This window comes from Sarcophilus harrisii, chromosome 5 (genome assembly GCF_902635505.1).
Source record: "Sarcophilus harrisii chromosome 5, mSarHar1.11, whole genome shotgun sequence".
NCBI classification, from domain to species: Eukaryota; Metazoa; Chordata; class Mammalia; order Dasyuromorphia; family Dasyuridae; genus Sarcophilus; species Sarcophilus harrisii.
Window position 1 is genome coordinate 271,514,115 of NC_045430.1, and position 17,041 is coordinate 271,531,155.

The following is a 17,041-nucleotide window of genomic DNA, read 5'->3' on the forward strand; positions in this document are numbered from 1 at the left end:
GATAAGTTCCACTAGTAATGACTAAGTCAAGTCTCAGAGCCCCAGTACCATAAAAAACCCAGAAGTCAACCCCGGAGATGACAGCTTCTTTGTATGACCGACCATTCACACTGGGCTTGACAGACTCCAAGAGGGGAAGAACCTGCTGCCTCCCCAGTCAGCCCCTTCTGTGTGGGATAGTTCTATTTCTTTTCCATCATCTCACTCGTGATTCTTTATGACTCTAGGTGAGGTTTTCTTGGCAGAACACTGCAGGGGTTGGCCATTTCCTTCCCCAACTCATTTTACAGATGAGGAAACTGAAGCAGACTTGGCCAGGGCTTCACAGCTAGGAAGTGTCTGAAGCCGATTTGAACCCAGGATGATGAGTGCTTTATGCACCGTGGCGTCCCCGAACTGCCCTTAACTTTCAGGAACTAAAATTAGGAAGTTTTTGCCTCCCTCGCATCATAAAGTAGAATTTGTCTCTGCGATGTCATCTTCCTGCTGCTGGTTGTGCCCTCTGGGGCCAAGCAAGAGGAATAGCTAATCTATCCAAATGACGGCCACCAAGGTGTTTTAGTCCAACCCTCTCTTTTTATAGATGAGGGAAGAGGCCAGAAAGCAGAGTGATTTGGCCAAGGTGACATAGCTGATAAATTCAGGACCAGGATTTTGTGAAATAACTATTAAAGTAGATCTTTTATTCCCCCTAAGGCTCATTATGTTCTATTATTTTCTGCGTCACCAATGAAGATGCAGCAACACTTAATCAACAAAGGAGGGGAGATAGTTTGTCTGACAGTTTGTGGAACATTCTGTACCCATAAAGTCGTGCTGTCGGTCATCTGCTTTTTTTTTCTGTTTGTTTTTTTGTTGTTATAAGGGCTATACCCATTGGGAAAAAAGATTCTCATGGGTTAGGGAAGAACGGAGCTGTTAGATGTCAAAATAGAAAAAGAAAGAGTGCTAGGCAATGAATGAGAAAACCAGGGTCTCCTCTCAGATTTCTCATTTACAATTACTGTGAGATCTCCAGCGAACTATTCCCTCTTTCTAGGTCTCAGTTTCCTCGTCTGAGTTGAGGGGACTGGATTAGATAAATCCTATTAAACCTTGACAATTCTTTGAGTCTATCAAGAAAAAATGGTTTTCACCAAAGAAGAAACCATTTGGGACCTCCTTGGAGATATTATCATTCCTTTATGCTTCTAAGCAATAAATAAATAGAAGAATGATTGGCCGCCATTTACAGACACGGGGAAGAGTCCCTCGCACAGTTAGCTGCATTTTAGAAGGCCTAAAGGAAGACTAGACTGGGATAGAAAAGTGAGCAGATGTACAGCTGGCTGGCCCCAGATTTTAATTAAAACCCATCTTTTCTTGGTCAAAACATTAGGAAGATGGCAGCCAAGCCAAGAAAAGAGAGAGAGAGATACGCGCCCACACGCTTCCTCCAATGCAAACATACCCAGCTCTCCAGCCTGTTCCCGGGCTATGTCGCAGCACCAGGATGTGGCTGCTGAATGGATTTCTTGTGTATTTCTCTTGGCATCATAACTGTATTGAACGTAACATCCATTAAAGGAGAATTTTTAATTAAGTTTATAGCCCGACCATCTGTGTTTGTTTGGAATTTCTACCTCTTCAAAGGAAGAATGTGGACCTGGTTTTAGCCCCGGAAATAGCCAACATTACGACCTAAAGCATTGTCAACATCTTGTGGCGGTTTGGGATAAGAGCCCCAGAGACAGGAGGTACAGGTGGTCCAGGCATCTAGCTGGGCATCAGGAGGACCCGCTTCGAGCCGGCTGACCCTGGATCAGTCCCACCGAAACTGGGCAAGGGAGAGTCCTCAACAGCACAGGTACAGTCATCGAACCTAACATGTAAAACAAGATGAAGACTATTTGGGGTCCACCATCCCTCTGAGATTATTTCCAGCTTATTCTTTCATATATGGCTGCTCACACATTGTCTCCTCCATTAGCCTGTGAGTCTCTTAAGGTTAGGGATTTAATTGGGCTTTACATTACAGGCTGGTACATAGTAGGCACTTAATAAATGCTTGTTGACACATAAAACAAGATGAAGACTATTTGAGGTCCTCCATCCCTCTGAGATTATTTCCAGCTTATTCTCTCATATATGGCTGCTTACACATTGCCTCCTCCATTAGCCTGTGAGTCTCTTGAGGTCAGGGACTTAATCTGGCTTTACATTAGTGGCTAGTACACAATAGGCACTTAATAAATGCTTGTTGACATATTCTTATTTTTATAATTAATATTTGCATGATAATTATGGTATTAGTCATTTCTTGGCCTGTGTGAAGGCTCAGAACACAGTATCAAGGAGGCAGCTGCCCTGACCTTCTTGAGATGACCCAGTAAGCCCTTCCTAGCCCATTGGGTCCACTTTGCACCCGAGACCTCAAGCAGCTTACAGTCAGCTCACACGGTCTCAGTGCCTGCACTTTGTTAGTGCTTAATAAATATTTATTAATCGACAGCTCCTTGATGTTAAGACAGACAGAAGGGAAAGGGGAGGGCTGAGGACAAGATGGGCAGATGGTGTCATGGAAACTGTGAACATGAGCTTGGATGGCTTGAGACAGTGGTGGGCAGAAGGACCCAGAGTGCCGTGGTCCATGTATCACAAAGACTTGGATGTGACTGAACGATAACTTCCCAGGGACACAGAAGAACACAAGTGTGGCTGCCCAGAGGAAGCCCTTTGGATCCCCAGAACTTCCCTGTCCCGCCATGAGATCTTCCCTGGCTCTCTTGCTTTTCCTCCTCCCAGGGGATTCATGCCCACCTCAGGACAAAGCCTGGCTCAGGACAACAGGGCTCTTTGCTTTCGATGCTGCCCACAGGCAGCAAAGCTGGGGCCCTTATCGGAACCACTGGCAGCAGGGGCTGCCTCCCTTTGGCCACTCCAAGGCCCGGCCTTCCCGACTGGGCCAACATAGTTCCCCTTCCAAAGCCCTCCTGAGAGAGGATGGCAGCCTTTCTCTGCCCAGGGGCATTCAGTGCAGGGCTGATCCACAATCACCTGGCCATTCCCCCTTCCCAGAATCAGCCGGCACATCATGAGTGGCTCTCATTTCCAGAGCATCTGTCCTTAGCCTGAAGGGCCACTTACTCCAATCCAATTCCCAGCCCTCCCTTGTGCATCCAGGACCTGGCCAAGAGGAACACGCTGATTCTTATCTCCTATTGGCTCTCTGCCACAATGCAGGCCGGAACCGAAAGGGCTTGCCACTAGGGCCATCAGATTTGCTGTCCCTTATTCAAGGCCTCCTGGCTCAACCTGCTGCTCACTGGCAAGAGGATGCTGGGAAACTCTCTCTTATCACTGATGCTGAGTGAAATGAGCAGGACCAGGAGATCATTATACACTTCAACAACAATACTGTCTGAGGATGTATTCTGATGGAAGTGGATTTCTTCGACAAAGAGAAGATCTAATTCAGTTCCAATCGATCAACGATGGACAAAAGCAGCTACACCCAGAGAAAGAACACTGGGAAATGAATATAAACTGTTTGCATTTTTGTTTTTCCTCCCGGGTTATTTTTACCTTCTAAATCCAATTCTCCCTGAGCAACAAGAGAACAGTTCGGTTCTGCACACATAGATTGTACTAGGCTAGACTGTGACATATTTAACATGTATAGATAGGACTGCTTGCCATCTGGAGGAGGGGGTGGAGGGAGGGAGGGGAAAAGTCAGAACAGAAGTGAGTGCAAGGGATAATGTTGTAAAAAATTACTCAGGCGTGGGCTCTGTCAATAAAAAGTTATAATAAAAAAAAAGATACTAAAAAAAAAAAAGAAAAAAGAAAAACTCTCTCTCATCCTAGATCTTGGTCTTCAGAGGCTCACCTTCCATAGGAAACCTTTTGTGCTCAGCACCCTCACCCTGGCACTAGTGTCCCCCCATTACCTTGTACTTACTTCACATGTGTTCTTGTAGGTTCCTTAAATCCAGAGCCGGAAGGAACTTTGGAGGCCACCCAGACCAGCCCTTCACTTCACAGAAGGGGAGACTGAGGTCCAGGGAGCTTAGGTATCTGTCCAAAGGCACAGAAATAGTCCAAACGATGGGACGGAAATCATCAGTAGTTGAGGAAATTTGATGAGGTGGAGCCAATAAGTAGATAAATAGGGCGACCGGAAATAGCTGCCATCATCCAGACAGCTGGTAAATTTTGACCCTCCTGTTCAATGGAAGCCTCCAAGGGCAGGAACCGTTTCCCTTTTGGATTCGTATTGCCAGCCCTCAGCACAGAGCCTGGTATACAGCAGGTGTTGTCTACTGGCCCACCCCCCGAGTGGCCGAGATCAGACTCCTGCTGTGTGATGGGAGATTCCTTTTGCAGCCTCCACTGAAGATGGGGGGTGGCCTGCAATGTTGGTCACCATGGCCCCCCACTGAAGACACGGGCCTTGGCGATCCAGCGTGGTTGCATCAGCCTGGCCGGGCTCAAGGCAGCAGCTCCCCTTTCCTAGCCCTCCTCCTTTCACCCAGCCCCAGCACCACAGAACTGGACGGTTCTTCGGAGGTGATCCGACCCAATTGGCATCGGAACAGGACTCTTCTAGGGAAGGGGAAGCCACCGCCGCCTGTGGTACACTGGGCAAGGGTGGCTGGTGGGAAGCAAGCCTCCCTTGACTTCTTTTTAATCATCCCTTTCAAAGTCCTTTGACTTCTTTGATAATTCTGGAACTAGAAGGACCTCGGGCCATCTCATCCAACCCCCTGGTTTTTTAGAGGAGGAAACTGAGGCACAGAGAGATCATGAGAATTACCCAAAGTGGACTATGGACTCCTGTCCTTCCATACTACCATCCTTGTCTTCAACTCGGGAGCACAGAACAAAGTTGGTCCCATTTCCCTGGAATATAAGTATTCTCAGATACTTTTGCTACCATGTCCTCCTCCTTAAAAAAACAAAAAACAAACCTTCCCCAGCTAAACTCTGGGCCCAGGGCTTAGACTATCCTCAGAATTCTTATTTCCTTCATAAATGTGCATTCCTTCCCTTCCTCCGTCTAGCTAAGCCCACCAGCCCCTCCGGTCAGAACTTACATCCTGGGATCTTAAAGTCCTTTTTGCTCTCCTTTCTTATCAGCATCCTTGATACTAGAAACACATCTCCAAGCCCTGTAATCAAGGACCCCGTGCCTGAAGGCCAGGCCAGGACATATCGAGCCTCCACAACCCTAGGGAGCTTCCATTTCCAGGTACTTAGACTCATGACTTTCTTGCTTACCCAGCTTCACTGAGTTCCAAGTTCATCTCTTCTTTGGGTCTTCCTGGCAACCACCTAGCATCATTACAGAATGTCTGAAGAAGGGGAACTGCTCAACTGGTCCTAAGCTCAGTCGGTCCCTTCTTAAAGGTCTTGTCTACCCTCGTTCCAACATAATGAGTATTATGGCAATTGAATAAAGACCAGCGTGGAGAACCCCAGCCTAAACTGTGACATATTTGCTTTTTATATGCTCCTACAGACAGCTTCAGGTTGGGCAAATCCTCCTGAAAGCTGTGGGCAGCCCCCCGGCCCTTTGAAGTTCTCCGAGCTTGGCTGCCCTGCCTCTCTGGCTAGGGCAACAAGTGGCCACTGGCTTTCTTGATAGAGTTGCCCCAAATTGTGAATTAATGAAGCTCTATTATATCAGGAAAGCGAGAGCTTAGAGCTGTTATAACTCATGAGTGACTCAAATAGTCAGAATGTCCTGTGGGTAATTTAGTTCCACAGAAGACGCCCAACAAGATGGTGGAATCATGTGCAAGATCGCCTGTTGTCATCTCAGAATAGCAAAAAGTGCACTAAAGTAGCCACACACAAAAATTAAAAAGAAAGAAATCTGCTGAAGGAAACAACCTCCTAAACACACAGCTTAATGAAATAAAGAGAGGCTCTAGTATGATGAATAAATTCTGTGGGATAAAAGAAAGGGAAAGGAAGAAGTCATTCTGTCATCACACCAAACAGGACTTTGGAAATGAAAATAGAGCTAGCAAGGATGCTGAGGTGACTGAGAAACTAAAAGAGGAATCAGGGAAGACTTGAGATTTTAGGGCAAGAGACAAAGAGGAAGAGAAAAAGACAGAGACAGAGAGAAAGAAGGAGGAGAGGAAAAAAGAGAAAGGGAGAGGGGGAAAGAGAGAGAGGGAGGGGACAGAGGAAAAGAGAGAGAGGGACAGACAGAAGGAGAGAGAGAGAGAGACAGAGAGAGGGAAAGAGAAAAAGAAGGAAAGCCAAAAACTGAACTAAGCCTTAGTTTCTTTTTATGTAAAATTAGAATTATAAAATTAATTATAATTAGATAGCTATTTAGGTAGGTATTTTAGGTAGGTAATTAGATAAAATAATACAATTAGAATTATAATGTAAAATTAGAATAATAATATAAAATAAAAATATAATGAGACTTATTGAGGCTTCCATGAAACTATGAGATCAGCTGGCCAACAAGCATTTATTAAGTGTTTATTTAAGAGTGCCAGGCATTCTTCCAAGCATCTGGAATACAAAGAAAGGTAAAAACCATAGATGTCCTTATGGGTCATGGATTTAATAGTAAGTGGTCTAAGAAGCCATTTAGTCCCACTCCCTCAAGTTACACACGAGGAAACTGAGTCCCAGAGAGGATGCGTCATTAATACTCTACATTCTCTTGCTACTGGAAAGCATTATATAATTTAACTACAATAGTGACGTGTACCTATGCAATGGGGGTTGATGCACATCTAGACCACGTTAAGGCAGCTTCATCCTTCCCTCATCATACACATAACATAAAACAGCAGCTGGATGGCTCAGTGGGTAGGGGCAGGACTCAGGAAGACTTGAGTTCAAATTCCACAGATGTTTCCTAGCTGGATGGCCCTGGGCAAATGACTTAATCTCTGTTGGTCTCATTTTCCTTATCTGTGAAATGGGGGTGAAAATAGCATCCATTCCTCAAGACTGTCAGGAGAATCAAATGAGACAATAGTTGTAAAGTGCTTGGCACTTAACACAAGTGCTCTATGACATTTCAGCTATTATTATCAAATACAAATAATAATGACTAGTATTTATCTAGCACTCTTAAGGCTAGAGAAGCACAGTATAACAGTATATATATCACCTCATTTGATCCTCACTGTAAGATAGGTGCTACTAATATGCCCATTTTACAGATGAAGAAACAGACTAAGAGAGGTTAAATTACTTATCCAGGGCCCTCCGGCTGGGAAGTATCTGAAGCTTCCTCTTTCCAAGTCCAGTGTCCTTAAGCACTGGACCACCCAACTGCCTCCATAATGATATGTTGTGTGTGTGTGTTTTTTTTTTTTTAACCAGAACTAAGATTTCATCAGCATAGAGAATTCACAGGGAGGAGATGCACCTACTAAATAAAGCCTATTAGCATATTTTCTGCTTCAGTCTTAAAGAGTTCTGGGAACAGTTGAGAAGTTGAGGGATTTCTTTGCTCAGAGTCACAGGAAAATGACTAAATTGTCCATAAACTTTAATGTAGCAATTCCACTGCTAGGTATAAATCCCAAGGAAGTCACTGTGGGGAATAGGGGTGTTCTATGTACCACAAAAGAGATAGCAGCACTTTTTATTACAGCAAAGACCTAGAGTGTGGGGCCTGCCCATCAGGGAATGGCTAAACAGACGATGGGAGATGGGACAGAGCATTGTTGTACTGTGAGATGTGATGAGCTGGATGAAAGCAGAGAAACTTAAGATTTAAATGGACGGATGCAGAATGAAGGAAGCAAAGCAAAATAAGATACACAATGATCACAACAATATAAAAGTAAGATTCACAACCACACAAGATTTTGTACAAATTTTGTATAAAAAATTGTAGAAAATTATGGAGAACAACTTTGGTCCCAAAGGAGACATAAGAGAAGATGATTCTTTGTCGAGGTCAAGGATCGTGGGAATGGAACATTGCATGTATCGAAGATATGTTTTATGTCTTAATTGGTTTTGATGATCTCTTTTCCTCTCTTAAAAAAAGTGTTATTATAAGGGATGTCTCTTTGGGAGAAGGGACACAAGGAAGAACCTAATGTGAATATAAAAGATATAAATACAAATATAAAAAACAAAGAGGGCACTAGGAGTCAGGAACTCTTCCCATCTTTACTCCAGACTTAATAGAGTAAAAGTTTCAGAAATCTAAAGCTGGAAAGGACCCCAGGGTCCAGTGAATTCAACCCCCTCATTTTGCAAATGAGAAAACTGAGGCAGAGGGACATGAAGTGACTTGCCCAAAGCTGTGCAATTAGTAATAATAGGGATAAAATTAATCTCAGATCAACAGATTCCAGACTCAATTCACTTTCCAGTGGGCATTTACAAGGCCAAGAAATACCACCTACCGTGTACATCAGAGACACTACTAGCTTTAAGGGGCCAGGCCTTCCAAATTATATAGAAAGAGAAAGACAGAGAGAATGAGAGAGAGAGAGAGACAGAGAGGGAGACTGAGAAAGAGACAGAGAGGGAGACAGAGAGAAACAGAAAGAAAGACTGAGAGAGACATACACACATAGACACAGAGATACAGAAAAAGATAGAGACAGAGAGAAAGGGGTTTTCCTGCCTAGTTCCCAATCCCCCAGACCTGTGCAAGGTTCCAATTACTGTACAAATGGCACGAGATCCCTGAAAATGAATGTGGTGTCAAGAGACCCAGGTTTGAATCCGGCTCCGTCACAGTACCTCTGTGATCTCAGGCCTACATCTCTTTGGGTTTCAGTTTCCTGATTTGTAAAATTCGTACTTTGGACCAGACAGCTTTTCAGCTCTAAGGTATAAATCCTTTGAACTTGAAAAAAGAAACATCACTGCTTCATGAGAAACCTTTTTAAAAACAAGGTTAAACTTTAGCCCCCGCTCCTTCAGTCATGAACTGCTGTTTGAGCATCTCACTCATCAGGAACACACTGGAAGGGCAGAAAGGGGGAAATGGGGGTGCCTTTCCCAGAATTCTTCACTCCCCTCGTTGATTCCTGACTTAGGGTCACCATCCTCTGTTTGCCACAAAATAATCATTTCCATAGCAACCAAGGGGGGAGTTGCTCAAAGAGAGGATTAGAGTTTGAGGAGAGGAATAAACAAGGGGCAGAGGCAACAGATGAATGACGAAATCATGAGCCTGAGCTCTGGCTCCCAATGAGGAAGGGAAGAAGGGAGCAAGAGGCAGAGGAGCCAGGCTTGGGCTGCCTGTCCAAGGATTTCCATTCCAAGAAACTGCCATGAGACCAGAGGTCTGCTGTAGGGAACAGCTGTTAGCATACAGGAATGGGGCCACCAATAGTTACTCAGGCCCCATAACTCACTGCAGAGCTCTGGCAATGTCCTGCAGCATTACAAGAACAAGAGACAACTTCTTTTTTCTTTCTTAGAGAAAGAACAAAGACAAATTGGCAGTCGGCATGTTTTAAAAGGGTGAGCCACTTAAAGAATCACTTACATGAGGTGAGGATTCATTTGGTTCCTTCTTCCTTGTATGGTCCCCTACCTCCAATAGCTGCAATGTATGGAAAAAAAAAAAAAAGAAAGAATGAATGAAGTTCATTCCATTTCATTCATTCATCAAGCATTTGTAAAGCACCTATTGTGTGACTGTACTCAGAGATGGCTTTGAGGCCATATTCTTCCTGTGTCTTATTGAATTCTCGGGGCCTCAGTTTCCCTGATTGTACAGGGAGGGAGGTCGACCAGATGGCCTCTCAGGTCTCTTCAAATGCTCTTCTTCTATCTGTGCTGTGGACATGGCACCAAGGGCTATTTTGCATTTCCCTTCCCCTCAGGGATTGCCCTGCCCAAAGAATCCATCAGCAAACAAGGAGCCCATCCATAATCAGATGAGCTGGTCCTTGGAAAGTAGATGCTGAGACTACTCAAAGCAGAACCCACCAGAACCTGGAGAACCCACCAGAGCTTGGTCTTTACTGGCAGCACCTCCAAACCCAGAGTCACCCCCTGCCCTGACAAACATCAGAGCTGATCTTTTCTTACTTTGGACTCATTTGAAATCTTTCTCTTCCTTCAAGGCTCAACTCCTAGAAGTGATCCTGATCTCACTCCTAGCTCCAGCTGGTGGGTCTCTGTCCCCCCCAATCTGTCCTGGAATACAGCCCAGTCTCTCCATTGCCCCCCACCCCTTCCTTTGTATTGGACCCATCCGTGTACCTGTCCTAAACTGTAGCTCCCCAAAGACAGATCAGGGTCCTGCTACTAGCAAAGGGCCAAGGCTCTCAGTTACCAAGAAAGTACAGGCTCCCATTGGTGGGCGGCCTTCTTACCCCCCCCCCCAATTCCCTAAGCCGATGTTCTGTCCCTATACCTCTCCTTAGAGAATATTATTTCATGTTTCATGATTTGTAAGGCATTCACTCCACAGGAGGTTAATAAAGTGGTCACGGATCTGGGAGGGCTCTTGAGCGGCACCCACTCCTTTTTACTTTTTACCAATCCTTTTACTTTATAGATGAAGAACACAAGACCCAGAGATATTAGACAATGGGGCTAAAGTCACACAGCAAGTGACCTAAATTTGAACTCAGAACCTCTGACTCCAAATGTCTCTAAAGCCACTACCAGGAACAATCAGAAACCTAAATAACAAAGCAGAAACCTCTCCCTGCATAGTGAGGAAACAGGCCCACAGAATCTAAGTGGTATTTAGACACTGACAGGATATGACCTCAAAGCCACTGCCGAGCACAAGCACACAGTGGGTGCTTTATGAAGGCTTGAGAATGAATGAAACTGCATGGGGTTTTCTTGGCAGAGATACCGGAGTATTTGCCATTTCCTTCTCCAGCTATTTTTACAGATGAGGAAACTGAGGCACACGGGATTAAGTGGCTTGCCCAGGCTCCCACAGCGGAGGATCCCAAGTAGTTGAGACCAGATTTGAACTCAAGAAGATGAGTTTTTCTCACTCCAGGCTCAGAGCTCTATCCACTTCAACATCAAATTGGAGTATAGGATATAAGAAATGTTGAACTCGGAGACTTCAAAGAAGCATGGGAAGGTTAAATGAACTCAAGTAGGAAAAACCAAGAAAATGACATCCACAATGAGTATAAAAACATAACCAGAAAGAACAGTAACAGCAACAAAGCCAAAACCCGAATCCCGTGTAAGTCCAATGAAAAGCTCAACCTTGCAGAAGAAATAAGAACAATGTAATACTACATATACTGATTCAGTTTTGTTATTTTGCTTTGCTTAAAACTGCCCCCCTCTTGCTCTTTTTTATTCTTGCTTACCAGGGCAAGGGAACTGTAGATAAGGGAGCAATACATTCAGAGATTAATAGGATATTAAACTCTTCCTCCTCCTCTTGGAACCCCAGTACCCCTGAGGCTCAGCTCAAAGATCCCTCCTATAAAATGTCTTCCTTCTTTCTCTCTTTCCTCTTGCTGAAATTAATTACTTGTACAAGAGCAGGGGTTGATTGGGTAAATTGGATCACTCTATTTAAGTGATTAAAATGCCCTGTTACCTTAATCAGGTGAGAATCCTTCTCAATCAAGCAATTTGGTCATCCAGGCTGATGGTTGCAAGTGTTCTGATTGGCTGAGGAAACTCATCAACAGCCTGGGGGACTGGTATAAAAGTCACAGGACTCTTCAATGAATTCATCAGAAGTCCAGAGGTTCACTGGCAGAGAAGGAATGGCTTGGGGAGCTGCCACAGAGCCCCGAAACCTCATGCCTGGTCCGTGACTTGAAGGAGACTTTTAATAGCTTTGAAGGGGAGAGGACTTCCAAACCTTGTGTCACCCTCTTAATGTCATCCTCCAATCAACGACGGTGGAGTCCTCCTAGGCCCTGAGAACCACCTGGAAACACTTGCCCAAGCTCTCCCACTCAGTAAGTAAAAGAGGCGCTTTTTTTTGTTTGTTTTTTGTTTTTGTTGTTTTTACTTTTATCATATCCTCCAAAATGTCTGTTAAGTTGAAGTTGAAATTTTACCCTCGCCGACTCCCTAATAATGTTCTTAGTTTAGCTGGGGGGACTCTGTGTCCCTTCCTTGAGCTACTAATGTGTTCCTGTTACATATAGAAATGGCAGCCCTGAGCCATCATCACTTGACCATCATGCTCTGGGAGCTGTTCTCCAGCTGTGGTGATAAATGGGTAGGAATTCAGCAGTATCCTTTCCTTTGGTCTCCCTTCTGACGGGCAGGAAGTCTGCAAAACAGCTGGAAGCAATAGAGCTATAGGACAGAATGCCAATTGACTGGTGAGGTCGGCTCCGGACTCTAACCCCCGAGACGGATGATTCTGTCCATTGCCAGCTCTCCAATTCTAAAATTCATTTATTTGCACTTGAAAAATCAGTTCCTGACAGTTACCAAAGTGAGTAGAGACCCTTGAATTTCCCCAGAATGTCAAGGTCATCATGGGTGAGCATTGGGAGCAGGAGGATTGGGCCCCAGAGCTTACATAACTCACTTTTATTCAGCTCTTGACAAGGCAATAAGATATGATAAAGGAATAGAGATTTGTCTAGCTCAGCTAGATGTTCCCCAGCCTAAGTGACCAAACAGCCCTCTCTTAAAAGAGGCAAATGTGTCAACAAGAGGCAAATAGGTGGGAGTACGAATGTCCTTGGAGACTGGGGAGTGCTTATTTTCCATCCTGGATGCAGATGAGGGGATTTTCTTTGTCATCCACAAAAAAAATCATTTTCCTGATGTCCCCAACCTTTCTATTATTTGGATTTGACTTGTAAACTATAGGGAGAATTTTCAAGAGACTTGAAGTGTGAAATTGAAGGCGTGTGTGTGTGTATATACATACCTATCCAATAGTTTGGGGTTTAGATTATGAATCAAATGAGAGTTTTAGGCTTGCCTCTGAGGTTACACATGGGTCACCTGAGCCTCAGTTTCTCCATATGCAAAATGGAGAGGAGATATAGCTTCAGGAGCTAACCACTCTAGCATTCCTTTTTCAAGGTGTGTGTGTGTGTGTGTGTGTGTGTTTTTTATCTTTATGCCCATTTTACAGATAAACAAATTCTTATTCTGAGAAGTAAAGGGACTTCTGAGTTCTGAACCCAGAATCTTTTACTAGAGAATTTTGAACACTCGGAGCTATTCCTGCTGGGGAAGCAGCCCTCACGGGAGGTTTTCATGGCAAAAATGAATGACCATTTGTTGTGTGTTGTAGGATAGATTCTATTACAAGCATAACTGGATGTTTGCTGGGGAGGCCCCACACAAGTATAAAATTCTGGGAGTCTTGGCTCCTCAGGATTCTGACTCGAGGAAGAAAATAAATTGGGAGCTTGGGGAAAACCTGAACCCCATCTGGTATCCTTCAAGTTCTCAGTTTACCATGGGTTTAACTTGGCTTTCTGCAGCCTCTCTTCTGAGCTCCAGGCCCATATCTCCAATTCTGGATGTCCCTCAGAAAGCTCAAACTTAATTTGTCTAGCGTGGAACTCATGATCTTCAGACACCCCAATAAGCCTTCTGACTATCATCCCTGTTTCTGTTGAGACCACCCCCCATCTTCATCCCCCAGGTTTGAAAGCTTGGAGTCGGCCTGAGCTCTTCATTCTCTCTCCCTCATTTCTCATAGCTGACCATTCACTAAGCCCTGCCAATTCTCCCAAACATCCCTCCCATTGGTCGCCTTCCTTACATTCACATTACTGCTCATTCACCCCCCACTATCCCAGCAGCCTCTTCCCTGGGCTTTCCGCTCTCTAATCCATCCACCACACATCTCTCCTATTGATTTCTGTAAAGCACAGCTTCCTGATCAAGAAGCTCTGATGGCTCGCTTCCCTTTGGGATCAAAAGCCAAGTCTTTTCTGGCATGTGAAGTCCCGAACCATCTGTCCCTAAGTCTATTGAACATTCTTCTACTCCACGTGCTCTGTGCTCTGGCCAAACTGGACAGCTGGCTGTTCCCTACCCGCCTTGCCTGGAATGCCCTCTCTCCTCGCCTGCCTCAATCACAAGAAATAAGATATAAAGTCCTTTGGAAATTTGAAAGGCCTCTACAAATGTCAATTATCATTGCAGATGAGCTCAAAGGTTATTCCCTATCTTAAGCCTCTGATCGATCATCTCTCCCCCCAAAACCACTATGCATACCCACTGTGTCAGAGAATCAGCATGGCAGAGAGTTGGTCTGGCTTCCCGTCACATCCAGTTTCTGTGGGATCCTTAACTTCCTAGTGTCCCAGACACCTCTCATTTGAACAAATCAGACTTTTGGAGGGTGTTTCTTCCCTGGAAGAACCCAATGAAATCATATGTTCACCCTGGTGCACAGTAACCATAATTTTGTTAATAGACTAATTGATCTGATCTTCCAAAACTATTCCAGAGGACAATGAAAAATGTTCTCCATCTCCAGAGAGAACTCGGGTGCTCAATGTCGATTGAAGCAGGTTTCCTCACTTTGATTCTTGCTGCTTCTGCCTTTTTTTTTTTTTTTTTAAACATATCTAAAATACAAATGTTTTACATGACTTAGCAAGTGTAACAGCTATCATATTGCTTGCTTTTTAGTGGGTGGGTAGGGGCTGGAGGAAAGGGGAGAACATAGAACTCCAAAATCTTTAAAATGAATGTTTAAATTTTAAAATATATTTAAAACCTGAAGTTGCAGATTTAATGAGTTTTTCCCAACTGAAAGCAAATTTTGAGGACAGAAAATGTTTTGTTTTTTGCCAAAGTCTTCAGGGTCTAGCACATGAACAACTATTTTCCAATTGTTTAGATCTGACTTTATTTGTATGGGAAGTAATTTGTAATTGTATTCATAGTTCATAGTCTTGGCAGGTAGACCCCTAAGTATTTTTTGTCTACAGTAATTTTAAATGGATTTTCTTCATCTGTTGCTGATGGGCTTTGTCAGTAATGTTAGAAATGCTGATTTTATGTGGTTTTATTTTATATCCTGCGACTTTGCTAAAGCTGAATTGCTTCCTATAGATTTTTGGATGATTTTCTAGGATTCTCTAAGTATATCATTATATCATCTTGAAAGTGAGTTTTATTTCCTCATTGCCTATTCTAGTTCCTTTAATTTTTTTCTTTTATTAAAGTCAACATTTCTAGTACAATGTTGAATAATGATAATGGGCATTTTTGTTTTATTCCTGATCTTGTTAGGAATGTGTTCAGCTTCTCTTCATTATAAATGATACTTGTGTGGGTTTTAGATACTGTTTATTATTTTAAGGAAAGCTCCCTTTATCCCTGTGCTCTCTAGTATTTAATAGAAATGGGTGCTATGTTTTGAAAAACTTTTTCCTGCATCTATTGAGATCATCTGATCTTGTTGGTTTTGTTATTGATATGGTCAATTATGATTTTCCCAATACTGTATCAACCCTGCATTCCTGGTATAAATCCCACTTGGTCATAGTGTATGATCCTATTGGCAAGTTGCTATAATCTCTTTATTTTATTTAAACTTTTTGCATCACTATCCAATAGGAAAATTAGTCTATAATTTTGTTTTGGCTCTTCCTGGTTTAAGTATCAGTTACATACTTGTCATAGAAGTAATTTGGCAGTACTCCTTTTTGCAAATAGTTTACATAGTATTGGAATTATTATTATTTTTTAATGTTTGGTAGAATTCACTTGTGAATCCATCTGGCCTTGAAGATTTCCTTAGAAAGTTCATTAATGACTTGTTCAATTTCTTTTTCTAAAATGGGACTATAAGCATTTTATTTCCTCTTTTGTTAATCTGAGTAATTTATATTTTTTGTAAATATTCATCATTTCAGTTTGTCAGAATGGTTGCCATAGAGCTGGGCAAAATAGTTCCTAATTATTGCTTTAATTTCTTTTTCATTGGTGGTGAGGTCATTCCTTTCATTTTTGATGCTGGTGATTTGGTTTTTCTTTCCCTTTTCTGATTAAATTAACCAAAGATTTTATCCATTTGGTTTTTTTTCATAAAACAACTATTTTATTCAGTTGTTTTCTTAGTTTCTATTATTAATCTCTCCTTTGAGGTTCAGAATTTGTAATTCAGTATATAATTGGGGCTTTGTAACTTGTTCTAGCTTTTTTAGTTGCATGCCTAATTCATTGATTTTTCTCTATTTCCACCAAGAACAACTTTGGCTGCATCCCATAGCTTTTGCTATGTTTCATTTGTAAATGATAATGAAACAGTGGATGAAATCATGGATTGTTTCTGTGATTTCTTGTTTGACCCACTCATTTTTTTAGAATTGGGTTATTTAACTTCAAATTGGTTTTTAGTCTCTCTGGCACTTCATTGAATATAATTTTATCGCATTGTGGTCTGAAAAGGAAGCACTATTTCTTCCTGTTTTGCATTTGATTGTGGTTTTTATGCTCTAATACACGATCAATTTTTATGTAGGAATCATGTTCTGCTGAGAGGTATATTCCTTTCTGTCCCTATTCAGTTTTCTCCAGAAGTCTATGATACCGGCGTTTTGTAGGATCCTATTGACCTCCCTAGTTTCTTTCTTTATTTTATGGTTAGATTTGTCTGATTCTGAGAGGGTAAAGTTGAGGTCCCCCACTAGAATAGCTTCACTATCTATTTCTTCCTATAAGTGGCTTAAAATATTCTCTAGGTATTTGCCTGCTCTATCATTTGGTACACATTCATTTAATAACATTACTTCTTCATTATTTAGGGTACCCTTTATCAAGATACTTTCCTTTCTTATCTTTTTATAAGAGCTATTTTTACTTTTGCTTTATCTGATATTAGAAATTCTACCTCTGCTTTTTTTTTTCTTCAGCATAATTTATGTTCCAGCCTTTTAACTTTATTCTGTATGTTTGTCAAATGTGTTTGCTACAAAATCTTCTTTACAAGATTCTATTTTTTTAATGCACTCTGCTATTCTTTTCCAGTTTATGGAAGAATTCGTTCCATTCACATTCAGTTATGATTACCAGCTCTATATTTCACTCCATTCTATTTTCTCCCCTGTATTTACTTTTTGTCTTTGTCAATACTGCCCTTAGTAATATGTGGTTTTTTTTTTACCCACCCCAC

General features: G+C 42.6%; 1 protein-coding gene and 1 long non-coding RNA gene across 2 annotated transcripts in view; one reads left to right on the top strand and one right to left on the bottom strand.

Moving 5' to 3' along the window:
- Positions 1–553: 553 nt before the first annotated feature.
- LOC116419317 lies at positions 554–11,456 on the bottom strand. The gene is made up of 3 exons (XR_004229587.1): positions 11,286–11,456; positions 9,479–9,535; positions 554–1,861 (listed from the first exon to the last, which is right to left on the bottom strand). It is a non-coding gene; the product is annotated as an uncharacterized LOC116419317 (long non-coding RNA).
- Positions 11,457–11,815: 359 nt separating this feature from the next.
- Positions 11,816–17,041, top strand: part of JAZF1 (JAZF zinc finger 1) — a 235,255-nt gene continuing 230,029 nt past the window's right edge. The window contains exon 1 of the mRNA XM_031940523.1: positions 11,816–11,891. The gene's annotated coding sequence lies outside the window, so the exon portion shown is untranslated. The remainder of the gene's footprint in view (positions 11,892–17,041) is intronic.